This window comes from Cebus imitator, unplaced genomic scaffold (assembly GCF_001604975.1).
Source record: "Cebus imitator isolate Cc_AM_T3 unplaced genomic scaffold, Cebus_imitator-1.0 Scaffold76, whole genome shotgun sequence".
In the NCBI taxonomy this organism is placed as follows: Eukaryota; Metazoa; Chordata; class Mammalia; order Primates; family Cebidae; genus Cebus; species Cebus imitator.
Genome location: NW_016107391.1, coordinates 5475255 through 5498510, shown reverse-complemented (window position 1 = coordinate 5498510; position 23256 = coordinate 5475255). Strand labels below are relative to the sequence as shown.

The 23256-nt window shown below is 36.4% G+C and overlaps 1 protein-coding gene across 1 annotated transcript in view; it reads left to right on the top strand.

Moving 5' to 3' along the window:
- The window catches only part of PRELID2 (PRELI domain containing 2), a 300771-nt gene extending 279470 nt beyond the window's left edge, over nucleotides 1-21301 (top strand). The window contains exon 8 of the mRNA XM_017532304.2: nucleotides 21111-21301. The gene's annotated coding sequence lies outside the window, so the exon portion shown is untranslated. The remainder of the gene's footprint in view (nucleotides 1-21110) is intronic.
- Nucleotides 21302-23256: the final 1955 nt, after the last annotated feature.

Below are 23256 nucleotides of genomic sequence, written 5' to 3'. Positions count from 1 at the left end.
AGTCTTCCCACAGGATACATTTAGCTAATAAGAAGGTTATCCTTGCACATATGTGTATCTGTAAAATCACTGGTAATGAACCATTTGGTTCATGGGTATAAAAACAACGAACTTTCATATTCTCCCTTCAACAACCTCTACAAATATCTCAGTTCCGTAAAATACCTTTTCTGATTAATTATGAAATGCATCCTTTAGTTCTGTACTAATGACTTTCCAATACATTATTTCTTTTAAACAACTTTATGAGCCAGGTTTTAATATTCCCATTATGAACAGAAACCAAATGTCAGAGAGTTTAAGTAACAGCCACGCATCGAGGTCAGTATTTGAAACAATATTTATCTGATTCCATACTGTTAGAAACTATGACTTACTGCTTATTAAATGACATGACATTAAATAATGCCATTTATTGATCTGTTTAGGGACATCTCATTCCATTTTATAAGAAGCTTCTCCCATCTTACTTTTGTTCTCACAGACTTATTTATTTTTGGATCTCATTTTGTAGCCAAGGCAAAAACCAACTTCATCAATAAGCCATTTTGGTCCCTAATTTTATAAAGGAAGATCATTCTATAGTAGATAAAAGTATAGAGTCAGGCTCTCTGGGTTCAAACTTTGGTGCTGCCATTTACTAATTGTTGACCTTGCGCAAGCCTCAGTTTTCTCATTTGTGAAATTGATACAATAGGCTTGCTTACCTCATTGGATTAGTGTGAAAATTAAAATGAAATAGTGCCTTCAAGCATTTAGACAGTTACCTGTCACATTCTAAGTATAGATGAAGATCTGACTCCCCTGTGAATCTTTCTACTGTTTCTCATCTTACTCCATCAGCAGTGTCTCCCCTCAGTGCTCTATCTGGCTCCTTGACAGCCCAGGTCATTCCCTTCATTCTCTCCCAATTATCTGTATCCTCATCTAGAAATTTTCTCTTAGACAGAAGTCTTTTATAGTCCTGCTCTGGCTCCTGATCCAGGTTGCCTGTCATGTGTGGATTGTCATGTTTATTTTTACATTGCCATTTCATCTCAAGTTTCCAAATGATTTTGGTCTACTACCTAACCAAGTCCCAACTAGTTCAAGCTCCCTGTTGTCTCTACCTGATTCATATCGGTACCTTTCATAAGCGTGCCTGACTTTTCCATCTTCTATTTTCCCCATCTGGTCTCCAGCTTGGGCAAACTTACACTGGGGTTAATAAAAATTTGTTTGTCATGCACTATTTCTGATTTCTTTTCTTAACAATTCTAGTCATTTAAAATTTATTTAACAAGTGTTTCAGAGAACTCACTATGTATCAGATAGAGTGCTGGGTGTTGGGGATATACTGGTGAACAAAACAGACACTGGGTAGCCTGCTGGGTAATTATTAGATTATTAGATTATCACACAACTTTAAAGTTGCAATCATGATAAGTGTGCAAAAGGTAAGTTACACAGTGTCATGACAATTTACACTAGAGGTGTTGGGCCTTGTCAGAGAAATCAGAAAAGGCTTCCCTGAAAAAATAATGCCTGAGCTGAGGTCCAGAGGATGAGTAGGAGGAGTTAACTAGGCATATAGGGAGAGAGGAGTGTTATAGACTGAGGAAGAGCCTTCACAGAGGCGCTATTGTGAAAAGAAGCCTGGGAAGTGTTATTTCCTGAGAGAAGGCCAGTGAGGGTCGAGCAGAGAATACAAGGTGCAAGATAAGTGTGGGGTCAGGTGAGACCACACCGGGCCCTGTCAGCTCCTTTGAGGATTTCGATCTTTATACCAAGTGCAATGGAGAACCATTGGTTGATGGTTGATGGTTGGTGTGGCAGTAGGGTACTGGGGATATGATCAGATTTTCAGATGTGTTTTGGAGATGTCTACCTGAGCAGAACAAAGAGTGGGTTATGGGTTGACTAGAATGTGCCTGAGGTAGGCACTTAGGTAGCTTAATCTAGGATAACAGTTATAGAAAGAAATAAATAGTATTGAGAGACATCAGAGCGGAAATCAGCCATTTTTGGTGATATTGGATGTGAGAGACGAGAGAATGAAATGACATCAACATTTCAGGCTCACACAACTGGCCAGAGAGTGATTCCCTTTTATTGCAATGGGGGAGAATGGAAATGCATGAGCTTAATTTATTCAATTACATATTATATGCTCCACATAAAGCTCTTATAATCTCTGACAGCAGAAAAACAAACTAGTTTGAGTAAAAGTTTTAATATAATGATATAGGGAATCTCATGGAAGCAGTGGCAGTAGGGCCTTGGGGAAACTAGAAACCATGGCCACTAACCAAAACTCTAATCCTAGTTGGTCAGCTTCAGCATATATCACCAACCACCTACAGTTTCTCTGTCCCATTTCAAATTATTGATACACAGAGAGAATTGTTGGTCAGATGTCCAGTTGTATTCCTGGTCCATTCAGCTGTGCTGTGTGATAATGCTGCCCCAAATCTAAGGGTTGTGAACAGGGAAGACAATTACCCAGGTGTAGTAAAACTACTTTAGGACAGGAATAATGTTATATGTATTGGCATTGCGTGAAGTGACTAGCAAATAACTGGCATTTAGTAGATGCTCAATAAGTACTGTCCTTGTTGAGTCATTGGAGATCTTTCAATGTTTTTGAAATGTTGAGATACCTCAGAGTCTCCTGTGATATTTTTAAAATTCAGAGTTCATGGTCTGCCTTCAGAGAAGCAGATAAGTGATGTAACAGGGACCCCACTAATATGCATTTCTAAAAAAAAGGAACCTAACATAAATTTGATACAAGTGGTTCATGGACCATACTTTGATGGACACTGCTCTAATGCTTTAATAAATCGTGCCCAGAAATCTCTGTTGTAAACTCTGGACATTGAGCTCCTTCTGGGTCTTCTGAAATTCAATTTATCTATTTATATATTGGGACAAATATTTATCTCTTTCTTGTACCCAAAGGTGGACTTGGAGGTTAACAAGATAACTTTGGAAAAAAAGCTTTGACCTCTCTTTTCCAGAGCCATAATAAATAGGAAAGATGGTGTTAATATGTATCTAGACAGCTTCTATACTGCTTGTATTGCATAAAATTCTTCTTAGCATTCACTATTTCCTGATGATGACCCATGAATGAATAAGACCTCATCAGTGTTTTATTGTCTGCTTTCAGGAACTGGAAATATAACTCCTAAATCACTGCTACTTGTCCTGAGTAAAGTTCTTACAAAGAGAATAGAGGAAAGTTCTTGAAAAGTCAAACAAAATGCTGTCTGTAACTGCCTGGCTTTTCTTTTCTTTTTATTTTTAATTTCTTTTTTTATTTTTATTTATTTATTTTTTTAATTTTACTTTAGGTTCTTGGGTACATGTGCAGATCATGCAGTGTTGTTGCATAGGTGCACACTGTTGTATCTGGCATTTCTCCCCATGTTATCGCTCCCCACCCTCCCCACCCCCTGCTGTCCCTCCCTTAGCCCCGCCACAAGTACCCCCAGTGTGTAATGATCCTGTCCCTGAGTCCACATGTTCTCATTGTTCAATACCTGGCTTTCAAAAACAAGCCTTTCTGATTATAAAAGATCCATTTTGAGGAGTTCCAGCCAACAACACAGCCCTATTACACACGTTGTGTGGTTATAACATGGTCTGACACTAAGGTCAGTGGAATTTCAAAAGGAGGGAAGCCTCGGGGAGTTGCCAACCAGCTCTTTGAAAGAGTGGATCGTTCAGCCTGGTCCAGGTCCTCACTTTTCTCTGCCATTAGCCACTGCTGTCTGAGTGCAACTTCTATCACACTTCTGAAACTTCTCTCTGGGTTTAAAAATGATTCCTGTTAGCAGTGGTGTCCTTTGAGTCATTATGCATCCTAAGTGCCATCTCTGTAAACCTTTCATTTCTAAAAGTTGCTCCTTGAAGCTCTTTCCTCCCTTGCTTTTGAGATCTCTACTCTCTTCCACTTTACATTCTCCCACACTCGTGGTTACTTTTAAGTCTTCTTTGCTGACTCTTCTTTCTATTTGTGTTAGTGTTTTTCAGGGTTCTATCCTTGTTGTTGGGTAGGCACATCATTTCCCTTTCTTTAGATGTAATATATTTGCAGTTGATTCTCATTTATTGACCTCCAGTCTGTAACTCCCTCTTGAACTCATTTTTCCAACAGCTTCTAGAATTATTTATTTGCTTGGCATATGGACAAGTAGCATCTAGCAGGTCCAAAACTTGGGCTTATGGTTTTCTCCTCCAGCCCTATTCCTTTTCTGATCTTTATTTACTAAAGATATTATCATCCACCAGGAACTTTGCCACCATGCTTGATCCTTCACTTTTACATTTCTGTCACTTCTTCTGCACCCCTCCTATCACTGTCCTGATTCAGACAGCATCCTTTTATCATCTAAGGGCTATTGTAATATTCCAGTTTCTCTGCTTTCAATTTCTCCTCACTCCAATTCAGGAGTCACCCTGTCACAATTCCTTTTCTAAAATACAAACCTGTTCCTGTCTACTTAAAACCTTGACGCCTGGTGCATACATTATATTATATAAAACCCATTATATTATGTAAAACTACATTGTATAAAATCCATTATTTAACGGAGTTCATAAGAATTTTCAGAGTCTGACATCAGTCTTCCTTTCCAGCCTAATCAATGATATCTCTCCAAATAATAGCATTTTTTGAGTGATGGGTACTTTAATTGCAATAGAACTTGCTTAAATGAACTCTGGGACAACTATGAACAGGAAACTATTATTAGTCTTGTTTTACACATGAAGAAAGTGATACAAAGAAAAAGGTGACTTGCCTGAGATCACATAGCTGGCAAAAGATGGAGTGCCAAGGTGGAAGTAAGCACTCCTTAGTCACTCTGCTACTCTGCCTTTACAGAAGCCACACTGAACCGCCTCAGGTGACTGTGCCTTTGTTCATGCTACCTCTGTGGCCTGCATTGTCACACTTCCTTGTCAAAGATCCTGTGTGTACTTCAAGGCTCTGCTTACAAGGCATCATGCATATAAAACCTTACCAGACTTCTTGCATCGTAGTACAATTGATAGCTCCTTTTTGGGGGGGGGTCCTCTAGCTTCTTATATGTACTTCAATTATAATATTACGTCAGTTTTTGTAAAATGAGCTTCTTGATGTGTCTCTGCTTAATTCTAGTAAACTCTCTGATGACTTTATGTGTTAATCATTTTTAAGTCCCCATTGTCTAGTACATAGTAACCTTGGGAAATATCTTCAAAATGCAGAAGGAGTGATGTTTCATAATCTTGTTAGATTATTATTGACTAACCCAAACATTTCTTCTAAGTAAACTAATTTCAGGTGTTAACATATAAGCATTGAAGATTCTCAGTAAGCTGATCAAAGTTCATTAATGATATGTTATGAGCAGGTGTTTTCAAGAACTTTAACTGAGACTACCTAGAAAGTAGTTAGTTCTTTGGGAAGCACCAAGAGGCTTTGACAGAGGTATGATAGAGTCAATTGTGTTGATAAGACATTTCTCAGTAATGAGCAGCAGAAAAGCAGACTCAAACAATAAAAAGCACTTATTGCCTCATTTTTTTTAAAAAGAACAGTGGCAGGAATAGCTTGATCTGGTAAGAATAAGAGATTTTCCTTTTTTGGTTCTAATTTCTTGGTGTTGCTTCTATTTTCAGCAAGCATCTCCTCTTGTATTCCCGAGGCTTGCCCATTCAAACTGAAGGAGGGATGGGGGTGGAAGGTGAGGTGGGGGAGAGAGAGTACGTGTCTTTACCCAGCAGTCAACAGGATTCAGTCTGTTTGGATCAGTTAGACCAGACGTATCCCTGAAAGTCAACTGTAGTTGAAGGATGTCATTACAATAATCAAAGTCCTATGCCACACTCTACTCTAAAGTCTCATGTGGCAGTAGCTGTTCTCAAACAAATAGGTTGCAGGGGGAAAACCAGACATTTTAACAAAGGCTTGGTTACTGATACGAAGCAAAGAGCACACAGATGATGAATGACCAAAACTAGTAAAATGACTCATCAACAATTGCTATGAAAATGGATCAAAGAGACGGGGAAAATGTGTGATCTGGAGGCTGTCGTCATGCTTTCCAAGAAAGATAATCCAGTCTTATTTCTGTGGAGAAGTAGGGTACACTATGTAATATAAAAAAAAGTTATTATCATTCTGAACTGGATATTGTCTGCTCTTTGCCATGGAAGGCTGAGCTACATGGTGTGTATCAGTAAGCTCTCCAGATTCAGGATGGGTTCAGCCCATGGGGAGACAGAAGGCAGGAGGAGAATGAGGTTGGGGTATGTATTCGACCAGCTACCTCCCTGCTGGGCTGTGAGTTAGCTGTGTCCCTGCTCCTGCCAGACAGCCTTCTGTCCACACCTACTCTCTCTGGATTCTAAACCACTTCCTCCCTTTGCCTCCTCAGGTCTTAAAGATGTTGCTGTTCCTGGGGTTCTGCATTGCTTATTTCGCTAAACTCTGCCTACACTTTTGTAAAGAGTCTTTATTAAACTCATCCCAAATCACCCAGTTGGAGTATGCCATCTGTTTTCTGCCAAGATGCTTACTGATGCAGTGGGTAATCATTTCTCTCCTAACATATTTTCAATTACTGCAGTGACACTTTTCCAAAATAGAATTATCATGATATCAGTCAAAGGTAAATTTTTTTTTAATTGAAAAAGGCAACATTTCTCCAGTCAACAGTGATCATCACTTGTGACTGAGTTGCCAAGTCAAAAGATTTTCAACCTCAGGACAAAAGAGTTGTTAGAGAGTTTTTCTAATAGCTGTTGAGAAGATTCTTTCAGTTTGCATGTTCCTATGCAAATTGGTTAAGATTTCTCTTGACTCCTCTAATTACAAATAATAAATAAATGCAAATATTAGTTTAGAAACTTTAGTTTTTAAAATATTTTAGCAGGAACAGTTATTCTCAATAGTATTAGTACAGTTTTTACTAAAGGAAGAATGTTTGTAGAATTATGTAGTCATGACAATGGTATTTACCATTCAAATTACTTATATAAACTTTTCTATCTATACAACTTAGTATAAATAGCAACCCCAAGAGCAGATTATCTAGAGTTATGTTAATATTCTTTTAAGAAAAAAATAGTGAACATTTTATTTCTTTTGTGCTGGGATTTTAATCCTTGAAAATGGCTCAGCAACAGAAAATACCAATGATCACGAATTGCTAGCTTGTGCCGTTTCATTTAGTGCTGACTGAATTCAGTTTCCTCCTCTTGGTTTCCTGGTTTCTTATTTACATATATTTCTGATGTCATTAAAGTTAGAAATATTGATTGTGTTAATATTTTAAGGTCCTTCTTTAGTGTAGGAAACTGTACATTTTAAAATTATTATTACTGTATTAGAGGTGAGTTCTCACTCTGTTGCCTGGTTTAGAGGGCAGTGGCACAATCATAGCTCACTGCAGCCTTGATCTCCTGGTCTCAGGTGACTCTCCTGCCTCAGCCTCCTTAGCAACTGGGATTATAGGCATGTACCACCATGCCTGGCTAATCTATTTTTAAGTGCTTAAAAATAACTTGTGAAATAACTTTTTGGTTTCATTTACTGAGAGTCTGGTTTAATAGGTCCTGGTAAACTCGAGGTTTCATTTTTTTCTCTTTCTTTCTTATTTTATTTTATTTTTCTACTCTCTGCCTTGCTCATTATGTTCTGGCCACAAGGCTCTCCTGTTGTTTCTCAAATCTGCAAAATTATTCCTGTCCCAGGGTTACATATTGAAAACCATGAGTTTATAGTGATATCTTTAGGTCTAATTCATATCACAGTTCATTCTCATTTCCTCCTTCTTTCCTTCCTTCTTCAGGAGTGAGAAATTTGGCTCCCATGATCTTCAATATGTTTACTTAATTTGCCTAAACCCTGTTCATAGGCAAACACTTAACCCTATTGGTCTGCTGGCCCATTTGAAATTCTTCTTTGCCAGGTCCCAATCCCTGCCTTCCCACCCTCCCCAATGCCTCCCTTGTGACAGGACTTTCTGACTGAATTGGAAGAAAGGAAGGAAAAAAGGAAGGAAACAACTTCATCTTTTAAAACAAGGTTATATAGTTACTAATGTATAGCACAGGATTTTGGATTTAGGAGTGAAGTGTTTTATAAGCTCTAAAGTTATACTCAATGGCTATTTGTACTCATACACTTAAAATAACATTAACTGAATAAATTAATAGCATGAAATTAGCAACAAATATCCCTGAACTTTAGTAGAGCAGAAATACTAATTTGATATCTAGTTCTAAATGTTTACCTAGATCACTAAGAATTTGAACAATTATGTAAGTTTATTCATTCCTTTATTCAAGAAACACAATGTAAATACCCTCTCTGTCCCAGAAACTATCCTAAAAGGTAGGGAATTAAAATTAGCAAAATAGACTTGATCCTTCCTGTCATAATGCTTGCCGGCTAGCTGAGAAGCAGATACCTAACGAGCAACAGCAATAACATAGAGCAAGTGCTTTGTGACAGCTCCAGAGAGAGCTCCGAGAGCACACTAGAGGGGTGCACAGTCACATCTGCAGGAACGCTCGGGATTTTCTGGAGAAGATGAGCATTAGGCTGCAGCCTAATGCAAACAGTAGTTAGTGAGGTGACAGGAGAAGAGTATTGGGGGCAGAAGGAGCAGGATGTGGGAATGGGAGAGAGAGCATGTTGTGTTTGAAGAATTAAATGGAATTTGAGGTGGTGGGTACAAATGAGTGGCAGATGTGGAAGAAATTTGATTGGGGTTACCAGGGGTCTTGTGAGTCTGTTAGGAGCCTTGGGCATTATTCAGAGTGTGATGAAAAATCATAAAAAAATATGACAGTGATGCAGTTAGCTCTTTGTAAGCATTTCTCTGACCTCCCCACTGAGAAGAGGGTATGCATTAGGGCAAGATGGCAAGGCACAGCAATAGCTCAGATGCTATCACAGCCATCTAGGGGAGAGATAGTGAAGGTATGGGCTGGGTAGAGACCACAAGGATGGACGGAAGTGGGCATGAACCAAGGAGATTTAGAGGTGGGCTCAACGGAAATGACGCCTAGATCTCTGGCACTGGCAAGTGCTCTTTAATATAGTAGAGGACATGAATAGGTTGAGGTAGGTTGAAACTGAGGGCAATGAGAAAGGAGAGATGAGAACATCATTCCCAAACATTTGTAAAGTTAGAGGTTTAAATTTATTGCAATAAAATTCTATGATTTTCTTATTTTGTCTTCATGTGGCCAAAGACAGAACAATTTTAGAGCTGTTGAGGCATTTCTTAAATATTTCCCCTTTCCTCTTGTGATTCAGACAGCCAACTAATCTAGACTTTAGTTACTAATTAAGCTCCGGGAACAGGAAATGTTTGTATTCCTTAATATTTCAATTGAAACAAAAGAAGGGGAGGTGGGGTGCTGGCAGAAGCTAGTAAATATGTTAGCTTTCATAAGCATGAAATAACACAAGATTTATCATTCCACATTTTATAACTTGGGTGATTTTAGATCTTCTGTGGCCAGGCTGACTTTATTGTCCTATAATTCTCAATTCTGTGATTTGCGCTTTCTCTTAGCTTGAGCAACTCTCTCAATTGCTTATGACTTTACAGTTGCTGCAGGGGAATCGTTATACACAGATGGCTTTTAGGAGGGGAGTCAATTTGGTAGGCATTTTCCTTGATTACGATGCCTCCTCTCTGCACTGATCATTGCAAGAGTGAAGATTCTTGCATGTCAAATAGTGAAAATGTTTCCAGGGTCTTGAAAAAGAAAAGAACATTGCATTTTGCAGATGATCTCTGTATGACTATACTCTGATGAAAAGGCTGGCTGGTTCCTTTAATTTATTCAGATAAATTTTTATAAGCAATGATAAAGCCAAACCAACATGAGACACCAGAGGGAAAAGATGGAGCAGGATTTGCAGCAGTAAGTAGATATTGACTTGAGCATATAATTATATCCACCTTGTTATATGGTTTCATTTTCTTCTGTTGCAACCTTGCAAATAAGTACAAAAATCATACCAGACATCACTTGTACCCATTTTTTTTAGTTCGTTCAACTACGCTTCCAAGGGAACACAGGCTGGAAAATGAAATACTTTTTTTATTTGAAGCCAATTTTATTTCTTTTCTTATATTAACTTTTAAATCAACCTTTTATTGCATAGTTGGTGTAAGTTTGTTTTAGAAATGTGAGCAAATGGAAGCCAGTTTTTTTCACCTAAATTCATCTGAGTCTGAGGAAAGGCCTGGTTCATATGGATAATCTTTGGGTTCAGAGCTATAGAAAGTAAAATGGACACCATTGACCAGGCTGGTTATTTACATTTAGATCTTACATTTGTGATCGATCATAACAGAAAATCTGTGCCACTGTCTATGGGTGGACTTTTTCATGAACATTAGGGGAAAAAATAGGTTATACTGGATAGTTTCTGTAGTTTAACTCCAATCAAGCAATGCTTTCTAATTAGCTGTCAAAAGCAGACTTTGCTGCCAAATTTTGAGAACCCAGAGCAAAGAAGAGTATATTCCTGTTGGAAGAAGTCTCCTTCTTGAGGCATACAAATAATACCAAGTATCGAGCATTTACTACACATCATTGTGCTAAGCATTTCATGTGTATTTTATTCAATCCTCATGTAAAGCCCCTGAGGAAGGTATTACTCTCTCTTTAACAGAAGTGAAATTTAAGTACTGAAAGATGAACTTGCTCCAGATCACAAAGCTTGTCCTCTTAACTGTGAGGCTAAGCTGTTATCCCTCTTCCCTTTCCTCTGTGTTACTTTCCTCTGCAGTATGAGAATGGGTCCATCTTGTCTAAATTAGAATAGGCATTTTTTTTCTCAAAATTCATTGAAAAATAGCTGAGAGAAAGACATTCACTTCCTGAACACCTGAACATCACCAGTAAAATATCCTGTAGTGAAGGGAATTACAGTGGTGGAGGAAGAAATAAAGCACTCCGTTCATCTCTGCTCTACCTGAAGTGGAGCCAATTTAGAGGTCCTATCTGGAAGAGATCATTGATTTTGTCCCTCTGACCAGACAGTCTGTGATATGTTCATACAATGAATGTTCTACTTGCCTGTCTTTTCATTTACTCCTCACTGTGATTTTACTTCAAGTTCATGGATTTCCACATAGCCTTGTTTCCTTCACAAGTGTATGTCTTGGAAGGGGGCATATGTATCCTTTCATCTCCACATTGATATATGCAGTGTTCTTCCTCCAAATCTTGTTCAAATCTTGAAAATGATATCTGATTATTTATAGTTTAATTCTGAGTTTTCTTTGATGACTACATTTTTGCATGTGTTAGAGATATTATTAAAATGATTGTTTTCAGACTATTTTCTGTTTTCCTGTTAATTTCTCAGAGAAATCATTTTTTTCTTGCTCTTATGTTATTTCCTTGATCTCATGCTAAAATAATTATAGAATGCCTTCGAAAATGATAAATAATAATGTCATGCACTTTACAAGTTTTTATGTTTAAAATTTTGTGAAACACTTTAAAATGTGATGCAGTTATTCCTAATTTATGTGTAAGAAAAAAAAAATCTGGACAGGATTGGCAGACACCTGATGTTTTACCTCCAGCTCCCCATCTGTCTCCCATGTTGCCCTTCTCCTTGTAATATTAATATTTGGTGTTTTTTATGGATATTTATCTGGTTGCTTTTTCTTCCTCCAATTTCACATTTAGTTTAAAACCCATTTGGTCAGCTGATTGTCATTTTTTTTCATCTGTAAATCAAAACACCTTCCCTGGGTCTACCCATCACATACAGTTTTTGAATCATACAAGAGCTTATATATGCATTGCTTTGCCATATGAGCTTTAGGACTGTAAGATGTTATATGCCATTTTATCCTCTACTGCCCTCTTTTCTCTAGTCTATCTCAGGTGGTGGTTTTCCAACTTCAGAGCATTTAAGAATTACCTGAGATAACTGGTTTCCATGTGGTTTCCTGGGATCTATTACCAAGAGGTTCTGAATGGTAGAGTGAGGCCTGGAAGTCTGCATATTTAGCAAGCATTGAAGATTATTCTGATCCAGGATATCTGTGGACCATATTTTGGGAAACACTGTTCTAATGGGCCTTATTTCCATGTCCTGTCCTACCATTTAGACCTCAGATATTTATAGGTTTGGGTCCCTACCATGTCACTTTTCACTTCTATGTACACGAATAGCCTTGAACAACTTTAAGGAACAGAAAAACCACCAAATGGATGTTAAAAAAATTATTTGCCATGATATTGAAGCTCATGTTCCTCCTATGCAAACAATCATCTGGAGAAAGTATCTCATTTGAGTGTGATAACTGGAGTAGTTTCTGAATCTAAATTCAGAAGCAGCCTGCTGGACTGCAAAAAAGCACATTGGACATATGGGTTCCATTTTTGATTCAGTTACGAATGCTGGTTGTATGACCTAGGCTGAGGCCCTTTCCTTTCCTGAGCCTGTTTAAAATGGTACTAGCTCTAGGTTTGTTAAATTCTTCCACAAAAATAGAGTAGAGGAATGTGTTCAAGCCCTCAAAGAACTATGACCACAGCTGGAAGGAGCCTACTACTAAATTTTCTTTGAAGTATTATGTTTTACTTTGAAAATTAGGGTAGGTTTTTTTTTGTTTTTTTTTGTTTTTTTGCCTTGTACTCCATCACATATGCATGGTTACTTCAGTGTAAAAGTAATGTTTAAAATTAAATACCATTGAGTAAAACTGAAACTCCCATGGCTTTACTTCCCACTGCCTCACGTCCCAGGAGTCTCTATACTTGAGTTCGAAAATAGACTAGATGAACCTAAAAATTCTTTCCAGTTCTCTGACTTTATGATTTAAGAGAACGCTTTAAGTAAATTTGTCATTTGATGCACTGACCTCTACCTCCAAATCAGATGTTCTCTGATGTCTAAGGACCGAGAAGGTGTTCTAAAGGAAAAAAAAAAAAATACTCACCTATAAGGTAACTGTCATTTTGATGTAAAGGACCCAGTGCTAAATTTATTGACCTGATTTACAAAGGGTTTTGTGATTCTCTAAACTCTCTTTGAGCTCTGTATGAATTCATTGGCCTCAAATTGAACTTGTACTTGCAAATAGTTATCAGAGTGTGGGTTTGAAGAAAAAAATTTGACTTGACATGAACACCCATGCTAGAATTGAATGCAACTAAAGTTTGTTGAGGGTACTCTGTCACACTCATTAAATGTATTGATCTTTCCGTGTCTCAAATCACCTCTCTGTGAACTCCTTGGCCACTAATGATCCCTCCAAATTGGACATTTCTTGACTTCTTTGCTCTTAGAGAGAAAGATGATTTGATAAAAATTCTAAACAATTTGAATTCTGTTATCTTCCATAATAAGAGCTCATTACAGTTCCAGTGTATACCAGTGAACTTAAAATGAACTGTATTTAATTTTGTGAGGAGCCAGAGAGACACACACCATCATAGAGGGACATGTATTATCTCTAAGAAGCCAGCTGTTCCCTCAGACACTTCTCCAAAGGGTGGCAGTAAATAGCTATGATCCTAAGCTAGGTCCCGGTGAGACGCCAAGTCTCCAGAATGGACTACACTGAACTAAATTCACACGCAAGTGATCTGTAATAGAATGTCAATTTATTAATGTATGCTAAGAAATATAATTAATATGGTGGCTAGTTATGTATGTCTTTTGACCAGCATATTTGTAGCTCACCATACAAATGCATGCAAAAGCCAACGTATTATCAGCAGTTTGTTTGCTTGGTAAGTATGAGATTAAAGCATAAGTTTAGTTGAATAATCTTGGTGGTTTCTAGCGCACTAAATTATGATAGAATTATGATAGTGTGGTGCATTCAACTCTCCCATAGGCAGATAATGAGCTAGATTCATGTACTTAATGGGCCTTTATCATAGTGGTCATGGGCATGAACACTATACACAGGCTTTTTGGGATCAAAGTCTCTCTCTGCAGCTTACAACTGTGTGATTTTGGATGCCTTCTGACTCACTGACCCTCACCTTCCACAACTGTAAAATTCTGCTTTACTCTGTCCTATTATTTTTATAGGTTTTAACTTGCGGTAGAAAAATCCAATTTTCCTTATTTCCTGATTTTTGGAGTCCATCTCAGTGTTACCTCCCTGTAGCCACTGAAACTTCAAATTGAAATTTCACTGGCCTACCTATTCTCAGAAAGAAAAGTTGACTGAAAAAAAATTCTTTATCTCATAAAAGAACCCAATGACCAACTTTATGAACTGTTCGACTTCTGGGAGAAAAGTGAAGCCTTAGAGTCCTGTTTCTTTCTAGATAGCTTCCAAATGTGACAATTACTGACAGTCAAGGTTTCATAGAGAAAGGTTGTTGGAGGGAGAAAAAATGCCAATTTCTACTCAGTGACTGATCTCAAGCCCTCATTAATCTCTCCATATTTCCCACAAATGCCACATGAAGCCATTGGCATTCTAAATTGGAATTTTACTGGCTACTGTTCTTTCATAGAAAGAAAGTTTGAGCAGGAAAACATTTCAGTTATCTTGGTGATCACTTAAATTTGAATAAGACAATGGAAATCATTGACTACGAACAAATAAATCTCAATAAATATTCAGAAATCAAAAAAGGGCTTGGCAGTCAGGAATAACACCATAAGATAGAGAGCCTCAACTTAAAATCCATGTACAATATATTGATTGAATAACTTCTCTTAGGCCCATACAGAATACACTAAAATTTTGGAAGAAAGAAACAAAATAAATGCCTTTGCTGTCTTAATACACTTAACAAATATGTGTGGAATAGCTGTTAAGTGCTGGCACTGTGGCAGGCACTGGAGATAACAATGGGGAACAGAAATTGGCTTGTCTTCATGGAGAGCACATCCTAGTAGAAGAATCAGGTATTATTCAAATGATAACTCAAGCAAATGTGAAATTTCAAATGGGATACGTGTTTTAAGAGAGGCAGCTAGTAGGAATATTTGACCTAGAGAAGGTCAAGGAAAGCTCTCCCTGAGGAAGTAACCAATGAGCTGAAATCTAACATGAATGAAAGTGAACTGAGCAAAAAGCGGGAAGAAAAAGCTAACAGTTTGTACAGAGCTTGCTTGGCAAGAAGGATTAAGTGAGTTCAGGAGACTAAAAGCAGGTGAGTAGGGCTGCAGGCCAGAGACTTTTATTCTTAATCTGATAGGATTCATACCACTAATACAGAGATAACAAAAAGGTGCATTAACAAAAGCATACCCTGTAGAAAGAAAGAAGAGAAATCATAGTGTACATTTATCATTTATAAAGTTTCAGTTTTTAATGGAGGAGAGTAAAAATGGTTTCCAAACTGTAAGAAGAGGTCAGTTTCAACAACTCAAAACTGCCAAGCATACTGTTTTCTAGTATGGAGGCTTACTTTCATTCTTCATATGATCCTTAGCAAAGCTGTCAAAATTTATATTCATTCTTTGGTTTCCCAATACTTTGAGATTAAAGAACTATTTTTTTCTCCCAACAGTGAAGTACCATGAGGGCAATGTTGCAGTCAATTGCACTCACTGCTAAAGTCTTTATGTCTACTGAGTGTCTGACACACAGTAGGTGATCGATAATATCTGTTGAATAAAAGATCTGAAAAACATAAACTCCATCTTTTTTTTTAATCCCCACCACTGTTGTACTCTTAAGCTGGAAATACAATTGTGACTGAAAGAATCCCTTCTCTTCCTATCTGCTGTTGGAAGTATATAATGACAGCCCATTATGTTTGCTGGGAACACACTGCAGTTAGGGTGGCCACACTGGAAAGCTGTTTGGGGAAGGGACTCCGGAAAGCAGAGGAGAGCAAAGAGGGGCTCAGCCTATTTGGGGCATGACTGGAGGTGACAGGTAGGGGAATCAAAGCAGGGACAACTACTTCCAAGGATAACCACTGTTACCCACTTGGTGTATATCCTTCTGGACTTTTAACAAAATGCAGATATAAATTTCGTATTTCAAAATTAATTTCCAGAAAACTCCAAAATATATTCTTTTTTTACTTATCATGAATTTCTTCTTATGTAGAACATAAAGATCAGTCTCATTCTTCTGTTCTACTTACATATATTTACATATAATTTAAAATTTTTATTTACTTTTAAATATTGCAATAACATTTTAGGAGATTTGTTTTTAGTTAGAAAATTATAAACAAGAAAATGAAAATGGCCCATTATCTTAAAACCCAGATTATCCTTTTTGACATAAAAAAGCCATTCATGCTCCAGGTGAAAAAAATCAAAACAATAAAGAAAATAATTCATAAAAACTGAATGCCTGCCATCCCCAGGTTCTCTTCCCCAATTAAACTGCCTTTATAGTTTCTTATGCATGTTTATAGAAATAAAACTATACAGTGTGTATGTGGGATATATTTAGCAAAAGTAGAGCATACTATATACAACCGTCTACATATACCCTGATTATTTTCCTTAATAAATCCTGGAATCATTCTGCATCTGTGAGAAGCAAGGATTGTATAGTGGTTCAGTGCATAAACTCTGGTTCCATGTAGTCTGGGTTTAAATCCCAGCTCTACTACTTAGTAGCTTACTATGACCTTAGGCGATTTAACTTGCCAGTGCCTCCATGTTCCTATTCTATTAATAAAATGAGGATGTAAATATTCCCTCATTATAATGTTGCTGTAAGGATTAAGTGAGCTAGTCCACAAACTATACTTACAACAGTGCTTCACACATAATAAATTATATATATTAGTTGTTAATATTATAGCAACATACATTATTACATCACCTTATTATATTCTCTATAACTGTTTCTGTTATCCCTTCAACATGTAGAAATCTATGCCATTCTTTTGTATTTCGCTTAAACTTTCATTATTAAAAAAATTAACAGACAGGAATGGAGAGAATAGTAAAAAGCATCCTCATATACCTACCACCCTGGTTCAGAAATTATCAACATATTTGACAACTTGTTTCATTTACTTCCTCCAGTTTCTTTAAGGGAATATGTTAAAGCATGTCCCAAGTATTGTTTCATTTTACTTGTAAATACTTTTCAGTTTAAAAACTGAAAACATAGCCTCTATGCCATTATCCCATCACATGCCATTATCACATGTAATATAATTCCTTAATATTTTCCAAAACCTGATATATATTCAGATGTCTCTAGTTGCCTCAAAAATGTCTTTTGTAGTTGATTTATTCTGGTTTCAAGCATAATCCATACATTGCATTTGATTGTTATTCCCTTTCTTTTTTTCCCTAAAACAGTCTCCTGTCTTCCCTTCCCTGCTCTCCCACCGCTTTTTTTTTCTTTTTTGCCATTAACTTCTTAGAAAAAATGGATCTTAAATAATCCCTCATAATTTGGGCTTAGCTAGTTATTTCCTTATAAGTCATTTAACTTGTTTGTCTATTCCCATATTTCCAGTATCTTGGTAGTTCTATTTAGAGTTTTGGTTACTTCTGCTTCCTAGGTGCCACATTCTATTGTCCCATAAGAAGATTCATCTTCCTAACCATTACATGCTGTCACTTTGATGGACACCCTATAATTTGTTTAGCTGTTCCTTTATGGATAGTACCACAAGAAACTGCTGTGAGCAGATATCTTTGTATACTAGTGTGATTATTACTGGGAATCAAATTCTGTTTAAAATGGTTGGCTCTACATATTGTTTATAAGACTTATCAGTCTGAGGCCTCTTATCTTCCCCTTATTATATTTCTAATTCTTTTTGTTGTTATTATGGATAGATTGAGGAACATATAAGTAAATTTATTTAAACAGACTATAGTTAGAAACCAAATTGCAGCATTTTAAAACGAGAAGTTTAATTCAAAAAATTGCAAATAGAATACATACAAACAGGTTAGAAGGGTTAGGGCTGAGACGCAAATCAGCATGGTCCAAATACACAGTGCAATCAAAGAGAAGGCACTATAAACTCTTAAAGTGGTATTATTTTCACTTACTTTTTTTTCTAATTATATATATATTTTTTACATATTAGTTGTATAATAGGAAATAAAAAATAAAAAGAAAAGCAACAATCATAATTTCATTACTTAGAGGCAGTTGTTTTTCTTAACATTTTGGCTTATTTCTTTGTAGTTTTTTTCATTTGACACTAACATTTTTCATAGTTCCAATCATACCTTGTAAAAATGCTATGTAAAAATAACTGAAGTGTTCTTTTCAGTTAACAATATACTTTCTCCCAAATTATTAAAAACTTTTTGGAAACATAATATTTAATAAATTCTCAAAACACTGGAAAGTGGGCTTATTATAATTAACTATATTACTATTATGTGATATTATTAGATATTCATTATTAAAAATGCTTTTGCAAAAACAATTATGATTTAATAAATATTAATGCTTTAATTTTTATAATGTATGTGTGCCAGACATAAAACTTTTCTTGTGTTTTTGAGTATATTCTTTATAATACAAGAAAGGGGAGGAGGAGAAAAAGGTAGAAAAGGAAAAAAGCAGCGTGAGATAGTGCAGGAGAAGGCAAATTATTCTTCTGGTTCAACAGTCCTCAAATTTCAGCGTGCATAAGAATCACCTGCAGTGCTTATAAAATACGAATTATTGGGCTCCACTCCCAGATTCTGATGTAATAGATCTGGATGGGGTCAACAGCCTGATTTTGTTTTTAAACAAACTCCTGGTTGTTTCTGACATAAATGGCATGTAATACACATTTGGGGAAAGTAGCCAAAGTCAGTTCTTCAGGTACTAATAAGCTGGTGATCCTCTGCTATGTGTGTATTCTCATAATGGAAACCAGTAAATAACTGGTCATGAATTCTCCATAACTAACTCACTGTGGTTCTGTTTACTCCTCACTCCCTGCATGTTATAAAAACACTGCAGATTGTCCACAGTGGCAGTTGGCCTGGTTGTATTTTAATCTCTGATGGATACTCCTTGTTCTGGCTGTTTTAGATTTTCTTATCTCATTGTCTTTCTACTTCTTGGAAGACCAGCATTTAGCAGTTTGGATTCTTACAAGTCAGGTTACTATTTGGCTCTCCTACATGATTGGTCAAGATGATTTGTGGTGATGCTGTCAGGTATTCTGAGTTATGCAGTGAGGCTTTCTGCTGATAGAGTATGTGCTTTTGAGCTGGAAATGGCCCTTATAAATCTTTTCTTTAACAAGGGCTTCAAAAATTTGTTTCATTCACTGAAGCTCATAACTATGTCCTCATATCAATAAACTTTGTGCAGGAAAGATTGGTTGCTTGAAGCACTCCTCTGTCTTTGGATGCCACTGAGAACAGGACAATCTATCCATTCAGGCAAGGGGGCTTTCACATTTCTCCAGGATGAATGAAAGCAGGAAAAACACAATGCCAACTATTTCCAGAGTTAAAAAGTCTCATGATTGATGGTAGACAGGTAAGAGACAGCTAGACACCTTCTGATACTATAGATACTTTAGTAGCTGAATGGTTAAAGCTAGTTCTGTCTGATAGAACCTTCTGTGATAATGGAAGTGTTCAATAATCTGCCATATGTGGCTATTGAGTGCTTAAAACACAGCTGGTGTGACTTAGTAATTAAAATTTTAATTCATACTACTCAATAATCTATATATTTAATGCAATCCCTATTAAAATATCAATGACATTCTTAACAGAGGTTTTAAACCATCATAAAATTTATGTGGAACCACAAAGGAATCCAAGTATGCAAAACAATCCTGAGAAAAAAGAACAGATCTGGAGGCATTACACTAATTGACTTCAGAATATATTACAAAGCTATAGTAACCAAAATAGCATATAAAAGGATACAAGGATATAGTGGACAGTGGAACAGAACAGCGAGCTCAGAAATAAATCCACCCACCTATAGCCAACTGATTTTTGACAAAGATGCCAAGAACATACATTGAGGAAAATAAAGTTTTTTAAAATAAATGGTGCTGGTAAAATTGGATATCCACATGCAGAAAAATGAGATCGGACAGCTACATCTCACCACATACAAAAATGAAACCAAAATGAATTAAAAACTTAAATGTAAAACTGGAAACTATAAAATTACTAGAAGAAAACATAGGGGGAGTGCTCTGTGATATTGAGCTGGGCAAGGATTTAAAAAATAAGACTGCAAAAGCACAGACAACTAAAGAAAAATAGGCAAATGGGATTACATCAAGCTAAAGAGCTGTTTCACAGCAAAGGAAACTATTAACAGAATTAAGAGACAACCTACAGAATGGGAGAGAATATTTGTGGACTATACATCTAACAAAGGATTGATATCCAGAATGACTATATAAGGAACTTAACCGTAAAACAAATCAAAACAAAACAAAACAAAACAAAAAACGAATAGCCCAATTAAAAAAAGGCACCAGACTTTGATAGAAGTTCCTCAAAACGAGACACAGAAATGGCCAATAATATGGAAGAAGATGCTTAATATCACTAATCATCAGGACAATGTAAGTCAAAACCACAAGATGCCTTGTAATTTCTGTTAGAATGGCTATTTATCACAAAATAGAAGAAAACAAGTGTTGGTGAGAATGTGGAAAAAAGGGAAAACTCATCTGCTGTTTAGTGGGATTGTAAACTAGTGTAGTTATGGAAAACATTGTTGAGGTTGCTGATAAATATTAAAACTACAACTACCATATAACCAGCAATCTCATTACTGGGCATATATCTAAAGGAAATGAAATCAGTATGTTCTTTGCTTTTCCATTTTATCACCTACCAGTCTATAAAGCCCATATTTTTTGGTTGACTCTCTTCATTTCTTCTCCCACAAGATCCCTTCAGAACTTTTGTGCCTGCCTGTTCCCCTAGAATCAAAATACATCACTGAGTGAAATATGCAGTTTACAAAACTATATGTATGCCCTTTTGGTAAGTGAAAGCTATGCATAGAAAACATTCTTTTACAACATGGGATTCTAGTTGATTTAAAAATTTTAAACTTCTCTTTGTTTTATCCATTTTCTAGTATTTAGATAATACTTGCTTATTTATTTTTTAATTGAAGAAAACTTAAAAATTTTTAAATTCTCTCTTCTACAACAAAGTTCTTGTAACTTCTGCTTTCCTCTGTTTCATTTAGACTTCCTGTGAATGTGCTCAGGACCCCTCCATGCACCTACATCCTCATGAAATATACACCAAAAGGACCTGGAAAAGACATACAAAGTATAACAAATTTTCTTTTATTCACCCTTTGAGTTACTTTATTAGGCCTTGAAAAAAATAACTGTGTCCTTATTTTCGCATGGGCATTAAAACCAATATTTCATTATAGCCTCTAAGGGGCCAGGACTAAGTTAATTGCCTTGAACTGCACGGAAGTACCCCTATGGACTCCAAGAGAAAGGGACATTGTATCTTTTCGTCTCTTCCCTTATCTTTTAAAGATGCAGAACATGAACCCCAGCTTTCCCCTAACATAGGAAATAAATAAAAGAGTGCATTAGAACACTTTGCAAGATCATGGAGAAATAGAGACTTTTACCCAGTAGTGCAAGGTTGAGAGAACTTGGCAGCTGCATTTCGAACTCATTGCACAAAGTCCATGAAATGATTTACTTCCCATTGTATACAAATGAGCAAAATCACATACTTAATTTTAGGTTCTTCAGCAGTGATACAATTTCTATTCTAGTTCTACTGCTCATAATTTAAAATGGAGAAGGCTTATCTGCATTCATTTCTTAGATCATTGCTTTGGCACTTTCAAGATTTTATCTAACCATGACTTTTATAACCTTGTGGAAATTGCAGTGATAAAGGATGCATCAGCAATTTTAAACCCATTTCTTTTTGTGAAGCCATCCCTCAGCCTTCCTTAACAGCATATTGGAGAGAACCATGGGTCTTTTTTACTGCCTTCATTTTAAAGAGCTTTGTTTTGGTCAATGAGACATACGCTGTGGAAACAAGGCCAATACAAACTTTGTGGTACTTTTTTCACTGCGCATCTAACTAACCTTGATTAGATGTAAGGCAAGGGGCTGCTCTGCCATTTTATCCCCTAAAATTGGTTTCAGAGGAATTGGTTGTAATGGAAATGTCAAATCATTTAAATATCAACCTTTAAATACCGTAAGACATATGGACGTGAACATTACTTTGCCCATTCTTCGATTCTAGTATGTCACATGTCAGAACTAAAGGAAGAAGTGAAAAAGAGAAATAAACTATTGCTCTAGAATAAATGACTTAAAACACAGATATGATGAATGGATGAGCACGATTGGCTCATCTTTAGAGTAAGACCTTCTTTTCTCTGAAAATTGGAGCTAAAATGGAATCTACAGCACATAGGCAGCTATGAAATTATACACATGCCTCCTTGTTCCTTCCATCCCCCCTCTTCTCATGCCCTGGAGGACTTATTTTCCTTAAAAGTAAGCAATTGTGAGTACAGCACTTTGACTATGACTTCAGGAAGCTTGCCCTTTGAAATATAATAGTAATAAAGTCCTTATCTTGGTGACAGCAATAAAACTTACTATTATGTGCCTAATCTATTACATAGTAAATAAATATTGAATTGAATTGAATTCTGACTACTGGGAAATGAATTAGGCCAGGAAGATGTGGGCTCAAGTCTCACTGTGTTCTTAACTAGCTGTGTGACTATAAGAAAATCACTTAAGCTCTCTGGGCTACAGTATAATAGTGATAAAAATATCTACTTTGTGGGAGTCTAAGGACATAATCTCCAAAAAAATCTCTGAAATAATAAAGTGTAAATGAATAAGTGAAGCAGTGCATAGAGAGCCGTTTAAATGAAGAGCAAAGTGTAATTTTTAACCACGTTTAAATATGGTTAAATCCATTGCATCTAAAGGAGATACATAGGAGGGAAAGGCACATATGTCTATATTACAGATATGTCTCCTGGGAGTCCTAAACCTATGCAAGGTCTATAATTCTGTGGAATGGCAGAGATGAAGTTGTTAAATTCTGCCTAGAGAAGAAGTCTAATGTCAAAGGACTCTGTCAGACAAATAGATCTTAGAAGAATATCATCAAATATTATTCTTAGATCAGTGAAATAGCAAAATACTGTTGAAATGACATTTTCTATAGGGAGAAAGTCATTTAAAGCCACTTCATATGAGCTGGCTCTAGCTATAGTCTGGAGATATTTTGTCACCTAGCAGAGACTTTCTCTATATATGAAACTATAGGTTGTTGGATGTTCAACCACTTCTGTGATACGTGTCAGCTTGGTTTTCCCAACACTG